This window comes from Anser cygnoides, chromosome 14, assembly GCF_040182565.1.
Source record: "Anser cygnoides isolate HZ-2024a breed goose chromosome 14, Taihu_goose_T2T_genome, whole genome shotgun sequence".
NCBI lineage: Eukaryota > Metazoa > Chordata > Aves > Anseriformes > Anatidae > Anser > Anser cygnoides.
The window spans coordinates 4,197,825-4,210,609 of NC_089886.1; the positions used below are offsets into that span (position 1 = coordinate 4,197,825).

General features: G+C 38.3%; 1 long non-coding RNA gene across 1 annotated transcript in view; it reads left to right on the top strand.

Moving 5' to 3' along the window:
• Positions 1-12,785, top strand: part of LOC125181943 (uncharacterized) — an 86,223-nt gene that overhangs the window by 56,668 nt on the left and 16,770 nt on the right. The gene's annotated exons all lie outside the window — the stretch shown is intronic.

Consider the following 12,785-nt stretch of genomic DNA (forward strand, 5'->3'; position numbering starts at 1 on the left):
TTTAACTTAATATTAGCCCCCAATATTTTGTAAGTGTATAACACTTCAGGACACACATGGATATGAACCAAAAGCTATGCTGAATTATGAATAAATAAGTAAATAAAAACATGATGCATCATTATGAATCTTCAAGTCTATTTGCAGGTATAGGATAGGTATAACAGGTAAAGAACCTTGTGTTCAGAAATAGTATTTGACAAGCTAAAGAAAAACATACGTCAGCAATGGTAATGAGAGAGGTAGACTGAAGAGTGAAAGGACCTTGCACATGCAAGAAGCATGCAAAAGTGTTTTGGTGGAATAAATGTGCACAAAACCTCCTAATGCACCAGTATTGCAGGAAGAAGTCTGTGCATTTCAATTTTATGAAGTGATTTGGATGCCAAAGCTAAAGAGCTTTTAATATCCATTTTGCATAACCGTAAATGACTGCACAAGGTTCAAAAGAATGGGAAGCATTTTCTATTTATTTCATCTGGCAAAATATGTTATAATGCAGTAATTCGCACAGTGAACTGTGCTCCAAAAATGTCGAAATTGATCATTTTGTCACCAGAATGTTACTACCCAGCAATCTCAGACCCAAAAGGCATATTCAGAGCTGTATCCAAGAACCAAAATCCACATGAAATTTTTGAGTCAATGCCTGTCAGATAAAGAGGGTTTGAGAAGTGTGACTCTGTCATTTAATCCGTCTCAAAATGTACATGTAGATGATATGACAGGAAACATATCCAAAAAAGCCCCATCGACCTCCTCTTCCTTTTTGCAACAGTTCTAAAAATTGCTGAAGGGTGTTACTTTTATTGCTACCTGCTGTAATCCGTTTAGAGGAGAACAAGCATTAAGTGGAACCTGGACCTGGGAACCACAAATAGAAAACAGACACTCGGAGAGCTCTGGAAAGGAGCCCACCAGAGAAGCTAAACGTGCAGACGTGTCTTCCATCTGTGTCTGCCATTTCACTTGTGTAAGCATGCCTGCCACCTCAATAATACACCAAGCCCAATCCAGCTGCAGCTAGGGCCCACCTCTCCTGCTTCCTTTGTGGAAAGTGCTAAGGAGCTCCCCCTGATGCTAACCTTGGAGCCAGTCCTTGCTATCAATGTGACAGTCACCTCTAATGGCAAACACTTCCAAGGAGTTATTTCTTGTTCAGTTCTGGCTGCTCTTCCATTTTTTTCTCTCTGTAATTAAGCTTAGCTTTAGCTGTTGCATCTCAAACAGCAGACAATTGTCCTTTACAAGATTGCAGTAAAAATGATTTAACATTGTATTACAGCAAAGAGACAAAGGGTGATACTAAAAACAGGCGAGTATGCAAACATTTCAGCAGGCAGGTAATCACTGTAGCCAGTAGAGTATATTTGCTAAAAGTTCTGCAAATATTTAGTAATTTCAAGGTTGCTTCTGTTATTGTACAGACTTATAACTTCTTACCAGACTATACTCTCTGAGCCTGAAAACTAATTATTTCTTCAGCAGAAGTCAGGGATGGTAAAAATTAGCTTGTGTATATTGGTCCTCTGTGATTATGTGCTGTCTTTTTGGTAAGCAAGCATTTCAGAGCTCTTTAGGGAAGATGCATGAGATTTTAGACCAAGTCAAAAAGGGATTTCAAAAGTTGTACGATACTCTGTCAAGACAAGACCTTCATCTGGTAGAATTTATATTGTGACTTTTTCTAAAGAACCTAACTCCAGCCACTGAAATACCTGCTCTCTGATTATTTTGTATGACAGGGAAAGAAATAGCACATCTCACTCATGAGTTCTGTTTCTGACTGCTTACACTGACACATAATTATAGAAACTAATTTCTGTTTGCATCTACAGTGACGGCAAGGTGCCAATAATATCATTAAGACTCCTTCCTGGATGTTGATATTTCCAAATCTATTGTCTTGAACAAAATTCAAATCTCATACGAAGATGCTGTAATATTTAAAATGAAAGCACATTCATTACCTCTTCCACTGTTTGTCTGTTTTTAAGTTTGTTGTTGATTGAAAACGCAGCCTCCTCAGCTGCCTAGAGTAAAACATCTTCTGAAGAGTGGCCAGCTGGAGGCATTGCAAGGCTGCCTTAAGTTTACTCGTGATATTGAGACCAAAGAGTCTAACCTCACAGAGGTTCTATAATCAAACTCCTAAAAAATGGTATTACTTGTCTAAGAAAAAAATAGACTGTTTTTGCTCAGCTGCACTATAGCATACCAGGAGTAGCTACTGAGAGTTAATGTAGTTGCATCAATTAAAAATAATGTGAGAAGAAAATAAAGGTCACCTCTCAACCACTGGTCTTTAAGCTGTAATGATTGAGTTATCATGAAGCTCTTCAAATCAGCCAACACACTTGTTTTCCGCTGAAGATTAATACTGAGTAAGAGGGTTCAAGAGAAAAAAAATTTATCCACCCTCTGTAAGGCTGGAGTGCTGTTGGAATGTTTTCTCAGACCTGTCTGCTCCAGAGGAAGCAGCATGGATAATTAGAAAGGGCACCAGAATTAGGAACTCTGCTAATGAGGTTCATATTGGTCTCTTGTATAATAGAAAGGTCAGTTCAGTTCACTGCCTTAGTTCTTCCTCCAGACTATCTGACGTAAGTATGCTGCTTGCCTTTTTTTTTTTTTTGGTCCAGCATCTGCTTCTCTTGTTTTGAATCTCTCTTTCCTTGTCTTTGTTGTGGTTTAAGCCATACAAAAAAATGATTTGTAAAATAAATCAAACACTCTAGAATTGCAATGTTTGGGGGATGCTTAAAAATATTTTTAAATGGATTCAACTGGGTTGTCATTCTGTTTTCTGGGATATCAGAAATTACTGGTATAGGGCTGGAGGGATCTAATCAATGTAGAAGATGGAAATTTTAATTTAAAAATCACAACAGGTATGGTTCTGAAGGAGCTTAGGGTTCCCACACTTTAAAGGAAAGTACAAAATATTTTGAAACCTGAGACACACTGCAAGAGATGACAATTCAAAAACTACACTATGCTTTTCTGAGAGACTGTGCAAGCTTGCCATTTCATTTCTGAAGACACTTCTGTGCCTTGCTTGTGCCTTTACTCCCAGAGACAACGTGTGCTTTAGATTAACACCAAAGTCAAGCTAGCTGCTACCAAATCAGAAGTCCTCTCCCCCCTCCTCTATTTTACCCATACACCTTCCCTTTTTGTGAGGCTGCAGGGTGAGTCATTTACCTTGAGGCCATCCCATTCAGCAGAAGGCAGGCATTAAATCAGCTTAAGGCCAGACTGCAACCTTAACAACCAGTGACTGCTCACACTGACAATTTCCAGTAAAGGTTTCTTGTACTCCCAAAGCTCTCTCCCCACTGAGGAGTCTGCTGGGCTTTTATTCTGCTTTGTTTTTCAGGTGGCCTTTATAGAGTTCTGAAGTTGTTAGCAAAAAGTTTTTGAAGAGCCTTGATCTCATAGAAATCAGCTGCAGGTCAGCAGTGAGTCTTATTGACTCATCTCTCTCTATGATGTCCCTTTCATAGGCACGTATGTGGCTGTGGATGCCCAGCATCAACTGCAATCTATTTTCAAGACATGAAAATATAAAATTCCTTGAAAAGGGACCAACCTGTGATCGTTTGGATATGGTCTCTTCTTTTCGATAACAGTAAGGAATTGAAAACATCAGTGTTGAATGGATGACTACAGAAACTGATGCATGCTGAGACAAAATAACTTCACATACTGTTCTTCTGTTTAAAACTGAAATGTGAGTTGGTTTTCATCTGTAAGAAACAAAAAAAAAATAAAGTGGTGTATCTATTCACATGTGCAGGGAAAGAGGAAGGAGAGAAGAGTATCGAGTAGAGGACTGGACTTCTAGATAAATTCAATGCCAAAATAGAGTTCTGAGTCTTACTATGTAGGTAAATAGTATGGAGTTTCACTGCCATCAGTGGTAGATGGCATCAAAGGTTTTGAGGAAACATCAAAGTTCAGCTTGTACAAATGGTCTTAAAGATGGCTTTAAATTTGTCTCCTTTTCTTGAAAATTGTGGAATTTGAAGACTGAAAGACCACATTATTCTTTAGGGAGAAAGGAAGCTAGGATTTATAGAGTACTGGTTTCGGACACTAATTTGGGTTTGTGCTGTTCTTGCAATTTCAAGGAGATTCCCCGGCCTTCCCACTCAATGCAAAGGGATCTTTGTGTGTGTATATAATCCCTGAGCTTAATAGGATGGGCATTTAGCAAAACAGCATGGTGTAGAAAAAAACTCAGGGGAAGTAACAAAGTGCTGAGAAACTTCCCTGTTCTCTGACCATCTCATGGGACACTCTCAGCACTTTTGATTTGATTCTGTATTTTGAATCCCCAAAGAGTTAATCAGCACACACATACACACAAGTTCCACTGCTTGTCATGCATATTTTTTAGGGTGAGAGTCTCTGAGGGATACAGTACAAAGACAATACCAAAACTCCTTTTTTCTGCAGTTCACTTGCTGAGTTCAGTATAAGAGGATGGGTGAGTGACAAGAATTTAGGAAGCCTTTACCCAAAGGGTTCAGACAGTCCCAGACACATGCTGTACCCCAAGCTGCCACAACAATCTGTTTGTTAGGGCTAAATTTAGGGCTGGGACTGAGTAAATATGCCCTGGCTCTCAGCGGGGGCAGAGCGCTGTGCTTAGTGTAGCTGCCTGGCTTCTGACCTACAGCAACCTCAGGTCTGGCTGGTCTGAGGGAAGAAAGAGCTTAGATCAGTCCCTGCAGAGATGTACCCAGGGAAATAGATTTAAGTTCACTGGGAATTTAAAAAGTTTCTTGAGCACTCACGAAAATCCCCACTGGGCTCCTTTCTTTGCAAATGCAAATACTTTAATAATCTGGTTCCTAGTGTCTCGCTCTATTTCTTGGTCTTATTTTGCCTTTAAAGTAGGGAAATCCTGTCCTACCTTAAGCATATTAAAAAAAATAAGGAGTTCAACTAATGTAATAAAACAGGGATTGCAGAGGGTTTCATAAGGGAGAGCACAGAGATACAAATCTTATTGCCTGATTAAGCTCTGTTTAAAATGTTGAGTTGCAATATAATATTCAAGACCAGTATGTCAAAACACACAGTTTTCACATGCAGTAGATATCACAATGTTGCACGAAGCTGTAAAATGTTTGTTGTCATCTAACAAAGAAAAACTATAATATGTAGTATGTGGTCCCTGCCCACACAGTGGGATTCAAGTGTATATAGATGTTTCTAGGAAGATAGGGTGAAAGAACACATCCCCACATGGGGACAAATCAGTGGTGCCATTCTTGGTCACTGTAATATGAGGGATGAAGAAGAAATACAGATCCTGGCAAAGATGGTCTCTATTTTTCTGACATCAAGATTTACCCCAGTTGATCTAGAAATGCTGAAGACATTGCAAAATATTTAAGATCAATATTTTAACTGTTATAAATTGCCTGCTAAGGATGACTGACTCACTAAAGATTGCTTTTATTTGCAAGGGAAACATATTTTATACCTTCCTTTGCCAGCACTGGAGTACCTATGGCTCTTTGCTTTGAGGCTGTCGTCACAAAGAAGAATCACTGAAAGGTACCTTTGTAGGTCACTATTCATTTTTCATTGAACTGAAGAATCTGCCTACTCAGGTGGTTGATGTATAGCTGGGATCTGAACCTATATTTCCAGCTGTCTAATGAGGACAGTGCTTGAGCAGCATATAACACCAGGCAGAATTACTTCTGCAGAAAATATTAGGTCACGCTGGTTCTCTCTCATCCTGCCCAAAGGACATGTCTCAGCTGAGGTTTTTGAAGTTAGAAAGTTTGTGAATTTGTTTTGAGAACTTAAAAGTTCTTTATGGCAAATTCAAACAACTGGAAATACAGTTGGTGTATAGTAGGTGCCTGTTTGTGTACAAAGTTTGAAGAAATGCATTTGTAGTCTAACCTGGACTTTTCTTTTTTTGCCAGTATACTGCAAGATTTTTATTTTTTTTTCTGTCATCTCCACTCGTTTTTGGGAGTTAATCAATATAGGTGTATGGGTCAGATTTTCCATATAACCTCTGTATTAACCAGATGATAGGAAGGAGTTATAATTTGACTAATAACACAGACTGTCTAGGGGAGACTGCTCCTGCCAGGATATGTGCTAGGATACACACAGCCTGCACAGCTATGGCTCAGAGACAAACACCTAATTACATCTTTCAGTCATGTTCAAGGAGACAATTAGAAACAGTGTCTAAAGTAGCTATGCAGGCAGAAGTGGGAAAACTGGCAGTAAAGCCACAGGGTTATTCGTTGAGAGAATTTAAAGATGCAGGGGATGGAAAGCAATAAAGGAAACCTTCTGCTTCTCTAGGCTGGATCCCATTGGAAAAAGTCGTAATTTCCTATTTCTGCTAAAAAGGGAAGCCACAGCCCAGGAAGCAGAGGCAGCATTGACAGTAGGGGGCCAAGTTTGGAACCAAACTTGTGACTGTGACTCTAATTGACAAAATCTTAAATGTACAAGAAAAGTATTTTTAAATGAGTAAAAGCTTGCTTTGCCACGAGGGCATTGTTACAGACAGCTCAGCACCGTCCATCGGCAGAAGAAGGCTTTGTGCCTGTAAGGCATCCGTGCAGAACAGGTTACATATGAGCAAGTAGCCAGAGTGGAAAAGGACCTGATGTGACTTCCACTGCAGGCTACATGGTGGTGAAACAAATGTATGTTTCACATAGATTGCTTGTTCAAGCCTATTCAATGAAATAGCTGCTCCTATTTTTTCCTTCCTCTAGCTTCCCAATAGGAGGGATAGCTCTTTTAGTCCCACCAGAGATGTGCATCTCTAAACTGCCCATCCCTGGAACAGATTCTGTGTGATGGCCTTCTGTAACTGGATCATTTTTGTGATATTTTCTGCAGATTGCAGCAGGTAGCAAATAGTTTTAGTCACAGCTTTCAAATACTGTAATTTAATGTTCCAGATACTGGTGTATGATGTTATTTTGACTTTACTATTGTACTATTTTTGGAAGCTAAGTACATAATATGAAAAACAAAAACAAGAAAAAACCTCCAACCATTAAATTATTCCAGTATTTTCCTATGAGGCTATAACACAGACATAGTGTGGAATGAAAAGAACTGCTGGAGATATCCTTTTTACATGAGAACTGTGATTTTCTAATAAACACACCATTTCTTGCTGAAGAAGATACATATTTATTAAAAAGTCATTGTTTTATTCTCAAGGTAATGTTTTGGACTTCTGTTTGCTCCTTAAGACTGAATGAATAATGCTTATTTACACTCACTGCATATAGAGCTGCATTATCTTTCATTACTCTTGCAGTCTTTCTAGAGTGTTAGGTTAGGAAATATATTGTAATTAAAAACGAGGAGCTAGCTTTAAAAAATAGTTATCCGTTGCTGTGCCTTGGAATGAAATGTTATTTCCTTTGTGACAAAAGAATAATAACCCTGGCAGATGGGTTGCTGCAGAGCTGGAAGAAAAGCTCTGTTAGAGGGGGACTGACAAAGCTGCCTGTGCAGAACAGGAAGTCCTGTCATGGAGGTAATAAAAAAGGCACTATTTCAGCTCAACCAGTTCAAATAATCAGTACTTTAAGCTTGCTTCCTGAATTGCTAGGCAAATACCTTGGCGCTGAGATAGTAACGACTTTTCCTGTTTATTGAAATGACCTTGTTGTTGCCTCTGCATAGGCTATTTGAAATGTGAAGTTGCGTTCAACCCAAAGTTTTAATATCTCCTGTTTTAGATGGTACAAAAGCGTTCAAACGTTCTCTGTTTGCTTTGCCTGGCTCTCTCTTTAGCGTGTTGCCATTGTTGGAAGGACGTTAATAAATCTGTCATTGAAATGGAACTTTCCCAGGTCTTTTCTTCTTTGGAGAGGGATGCCACCTCTCCCCTGTGAAGAACTGTCCAGATGGCTTCATTGACTTCAGCTTCCTAAATGATCCCACCAGAAGGCGACAGAAAAATCTCCCCCAGTGCTGTTGTGCTGTGATGAGGGCACACAGATTACCAAGGAAAATATTTCTTGCCATTTTTAACCCTTTAAAACTTATATTTACATTTTGCTCATTGCAGTCAGCAACAAGCCTTCCAATTTTTCAGTAAGAACAGGATCAAAACTGAAATAACTGGCACAAGGAAGATTAACGGAGATCCCTGACTCTACAAGCTACACAAATATGGTACCCTTACGTACCTGCGATATGTCCATACATATCTGTTCCTGGATTTGTTTGTTCTCCTACATAGATCTGCCAACCCTGTAATCTGTTTGCTGCAATACAGTCAAATTAGCTTTAACTGTGTAATCATAATACCAGAAGTGGGATTGCTGCAGTATTGTGGCAGTCGATATAAGCTGCAATATCATGAAAGAACCGAGTGTCTAGCCCTATTCTCTCAGCTGGATTGTTACCAACACCTGAGCTAGTTGGCACGAACCCAAGGCAGGTCTAAGTAAGTTACATCACAGTCACAGCTGTGACAGCTATAGATGCATCCCACCAATACAGGATGAGATTAAATGTTCCTGTATTTAGAGAGTAAAATGAGTCTTTGAGGTTGATTGTCTGGAGCAAACTTCCCAATAGAACCTGAGGGGAATCATTTCAATTCAGCTTTTGTTATGATGAGTCTTCAATGTTAACCAATCTCTTCTTCTCTTAAAATATATTAATATATTTCCCACCACTCATTCCTTTTTTTTTTCCTTTTTTTTTTATTTTTTTTTTATTTTGCAGTGGTTTTCAGCTACATTTACAGGGGAGGAAGGGCTACAGATCTGAATATTTTTGGATCTTCTGGCCTCTTAAACAAACCAGACAGATTGAATCCCCACTATTTGCTTTCTTTATTTTTACATTCTTTTCTTTGCCAAAAACTCCATTTAAAAGAGGTGAAGCAGAAAAGCTTCTTTCAAAAATAATTAGCTAAAGTCTTTCCAGCCATGTGAAAAGGAATAAAATCTAAAAAGCTAAATCTTCAATTAAAAAAAAAAACAAAAAAAAACAAAACAAAACACAAACCCAACAGTCATAAGGCCTACTTTGAAAAGACAAAAATGGGCAAAACAAAAGATTCAAATTCAATAGTTCTTATTGCAAGGGAAGATGCCATTGAATTCCAGACCTAATCAGGATTCTTCTTTTTCAGATTTCAGAAAGTCAGACATGAGCAAACTGGACCTTGCTTTGCAATTTGGCTTGAGTTGCAGCTGATGTCCAATCTTTCAACTAGTGTTTTGGTAAAAGGCAAAATATCAGAACGGCTACTGGTGTTGTGATCGATGCTGCGTTTGAGAATAGTAAGAGCCTTACAATAAACAGCAGGGCTTCATTACCCACTTTTAGAGGTACTAAAATACTACAACAAGTTGCAAATATTTATATTATGAAGTCTTATTCTTTCTGGTATTCACATCCCAGACCTGCTGAAGATGTAAAACTAAGCATCTTCCTGAGCTTGTGCACAAAGATGCCGTCTGGAGATCTGGTTCAAAGCATGCAGACTTGAGCATTTACTTTCAGGCTATCTACTTATAAAGAAAACAACCATACTTGTTTGATTCCTATTGTATAGATTTCTAGTACCTAAAACAGATTTATTACTGAATTTTGAAATTCAAATATCCCAAGTTAAACTCAGTAAACTTTCAGATTAAGCAGTGATGGTATATTAAAACTTGCTATAAGAAATGTTTGCCATTTGTATATTTTTCATTTGTCCTTGTTCTTGGATGACTTATTGATATCTACAGTGCTTACTTGGGTTACTGTTGATTGGAGTATATTTGCTGAGACAGTATCAAGTAACATGCATTGCTATTTACAGAATCACTTCTAGGGGAGCAATTATTCCTAAAGATGATAATGGGTTCTGTGTAAAGAGGCTGATACTTGATTAATTATGCTTTTCTGCTGGTTTTGTAAGAAGAGGCTGGACAGGGAAGATATTTCACAGCTTAGCATTTGCAGATGTTGCTGAGAAAAAAAGGGTTCACCAGTAACATCTGAGCTTCACGAAGCTAGGCTGAACCTTTTTACCTGCATAAAGGGAAGAAATGTTTCAGGTGCAAAAGCAGATTTAGTTCTTTGCTTTCTTAATCTGTTTTCTAAGTCCAAACTCATGTTTCTTTTCTTTATTTACCCCAAATTAACAAAGGTAAATAGTTCAATATAAATCACCTTGCTAAAATTAAGTTCACCTATACCCTTCTCATAAAATATCTCTGGAGACTCATTACATGGTTCTTCGTAGTCAAATAAGTAACAAATGGCATCAATTCCATGGATGAACAGAAAATGCTATTATTTAATGGTACTAGGCAAAGTTAGCTAACAAAGTGAGATGATTAATGCAGTGAGATGTCTCAAGTAAACATCAGAATTTGAATTAAATCTCTGGATATCCCTCAGTGCATCTATTAATTTTTATTGTAATTGAGGAGAAAAAGTAGATCTGACACTTCTGTCAAAAATACGCTTGACAGCCTCTGGCATCATGGTTACAAGCTTCTGAAGTGTTTAGGATGTGATCACCTTGTCTGTGCTGTAGCATTCAGAATTGCTCTGCTTGCAGAGTTCAGACTATAAAGAGTATGAAGCAGGACTTACAACAATATAAGCCTATAGGCTCCTGCTTCCACTACTATTGTCACATCATATTCAGTGAGGAATACAAAAACTTAATACAAACCAGTGCAAAAGACTCTTCCCTAAGCAGGCAGCTGGGGAGCTCCAGGGGCCTATGATAAGCCCATAAAGTACATCTTGCGGTGTAAACTAAAGTTAAAAAATAAAAAATAAAAAAATCTGAATACCATGCATCTTATCTAAATCTGCCTGAAATGCTTTGTTTGACCAAGTGTAAAGGGTTTTCCTGACAGCTTCCAAGATTCAAAAAAACTCCATCACTTTTTAAACTACATTAACAACAAAAATTGAAAACCTGTGTTAATTCTGACTAGCCACACAATAAATGTTTGGACAGTGCACAACACAGATTCGTTAAAATGCAGACTCTGAGAACCCAGAAATGTTCTTTCTGGAATACTATATCTCTACTTCTGTGTGCAGACTATGTAGAGCTATCATAAGCTATGCCTTGAAAACTGGTGTGTTCTGGACTTTCAGTACTCCAGCTGAAGTGATTTCATTTCAGAAGGTCAAGTGGTTTTTGATGGTTAAAATCCCTCTTCTAGTTTACTGTTAGAATACGCTCACTTTCAGCTTCCTTGAGAGCTATGCAGTACTGTGAATAATGCAAAAGAAGAGGGAAGCCTACAAAGGTGAGTGAGGAGGAGGAAAATACAGTAAAATGCAAACCAAGGTGATCCAAAGTCCTCTAAATCTGGGTCATTTCTTAGGAACAAATTATGGCCTGTGATTTTGCTAATAAGAACTTTTCTCTGATTTCTGTTCCTCTGTTAATTCGCTCAAAACCAAATACTCCAGATTGGTATTTTGTATCGTTTGCTACCTTTCTGTAAGAGATTTGAACGGATGTCAAATGATACTCTAAATGATGCTGATCTAATGATGATCAGCAGCATTCAGCTGTACATCTAGTCTACCCTATGCTTTTGGGAGGTATGCTAAGGAATAAAAGATAGTAAACTAACCTTGTTAGTTCAACTAACAAAGGTATAGATTATATTTCTGTACCAAGTTATACCACTATTTAGAAATGGAGCTGAAATCATTGTGAAACAAAGAAAATGGTCAAAGGAAGGGAATAATTTTACAAGAGTTTCTATTTCTGACATAAACATCATCATAGATGGTTTTCTTGGTGTGTTTTTTTTTTTTTTTTCTCCCTGAAAGCTGAAAGGCTTGTGGACTCACCTGACATCCACATCATGCTATGAGATTAAAGGAGATGGGGTACAAAGATAAAATACAGGAATGACTTATGCACTCTGTGAAAGCATTTTGTTTTATATCACTGTAAAGAGCCTTTTGATTATGGAGTAAGGATCTAATTTCACAAGCCTTTCATGTAAATAATTCAGCTCTAAGAAACCATGCCAGATCTCTTTCTTTTTGATGCTTTGCAACATGTGCGCACCACCAGTCCTAACAAAGCAAAACTTCTCATACTTTTGAAAGATTCTGATTCTCCAAGAATGTCTATAACTTGCCAAATAGCCTGAGCCTATTACCTGGCTGCATTGTTTGAAATGTTTGTTTTCCTAATAAAGATTCGTACATTTCTGAGAAAACAACTGGGTTGCTTGCACCACTGAGACTTTATAGTTCTTTTCTTTGCTCCAAAGTCGAGACAAGAAAGACTTCCACTTTTCAAGCAGGCAATGGGGCAATTCCCAACGTGGTGCTGTGGCTCATATCTCAAAGCACCTTTGCTGCCACCTAAATAGGAAAATACTGCCAGCTGTGCCACCATACTGAGGCATATATAAAGTGGATAAATGCATTCACTGAGTCTCACAGCTGTGCACAAGGGTGCTGAAAGTAACCTGCCCCAGTGTGGCAATCCATGTGCTGCTTAGAAACTCTATTCAAATGACAACCTCTAAACACGACGGAAACCCTGAATAATACAGAATGGAGGAAGAGTTGTGATACAGGAAGGGAAAACAGCTTGAAAAATAACTTGTTAGGTCACCCTGAGATGCCAAGAAAATGACTTGGGTTCCCTTCTGACAGAAATAAATACAAAGGGAATGTAAAAACCACCGACTTTTTCCCAGATGCTCCTTCCTAGTAACCACGTTACCTTTTCATTTAAGCCATCTTGCTTACTTGTGCGCTGAGTTATG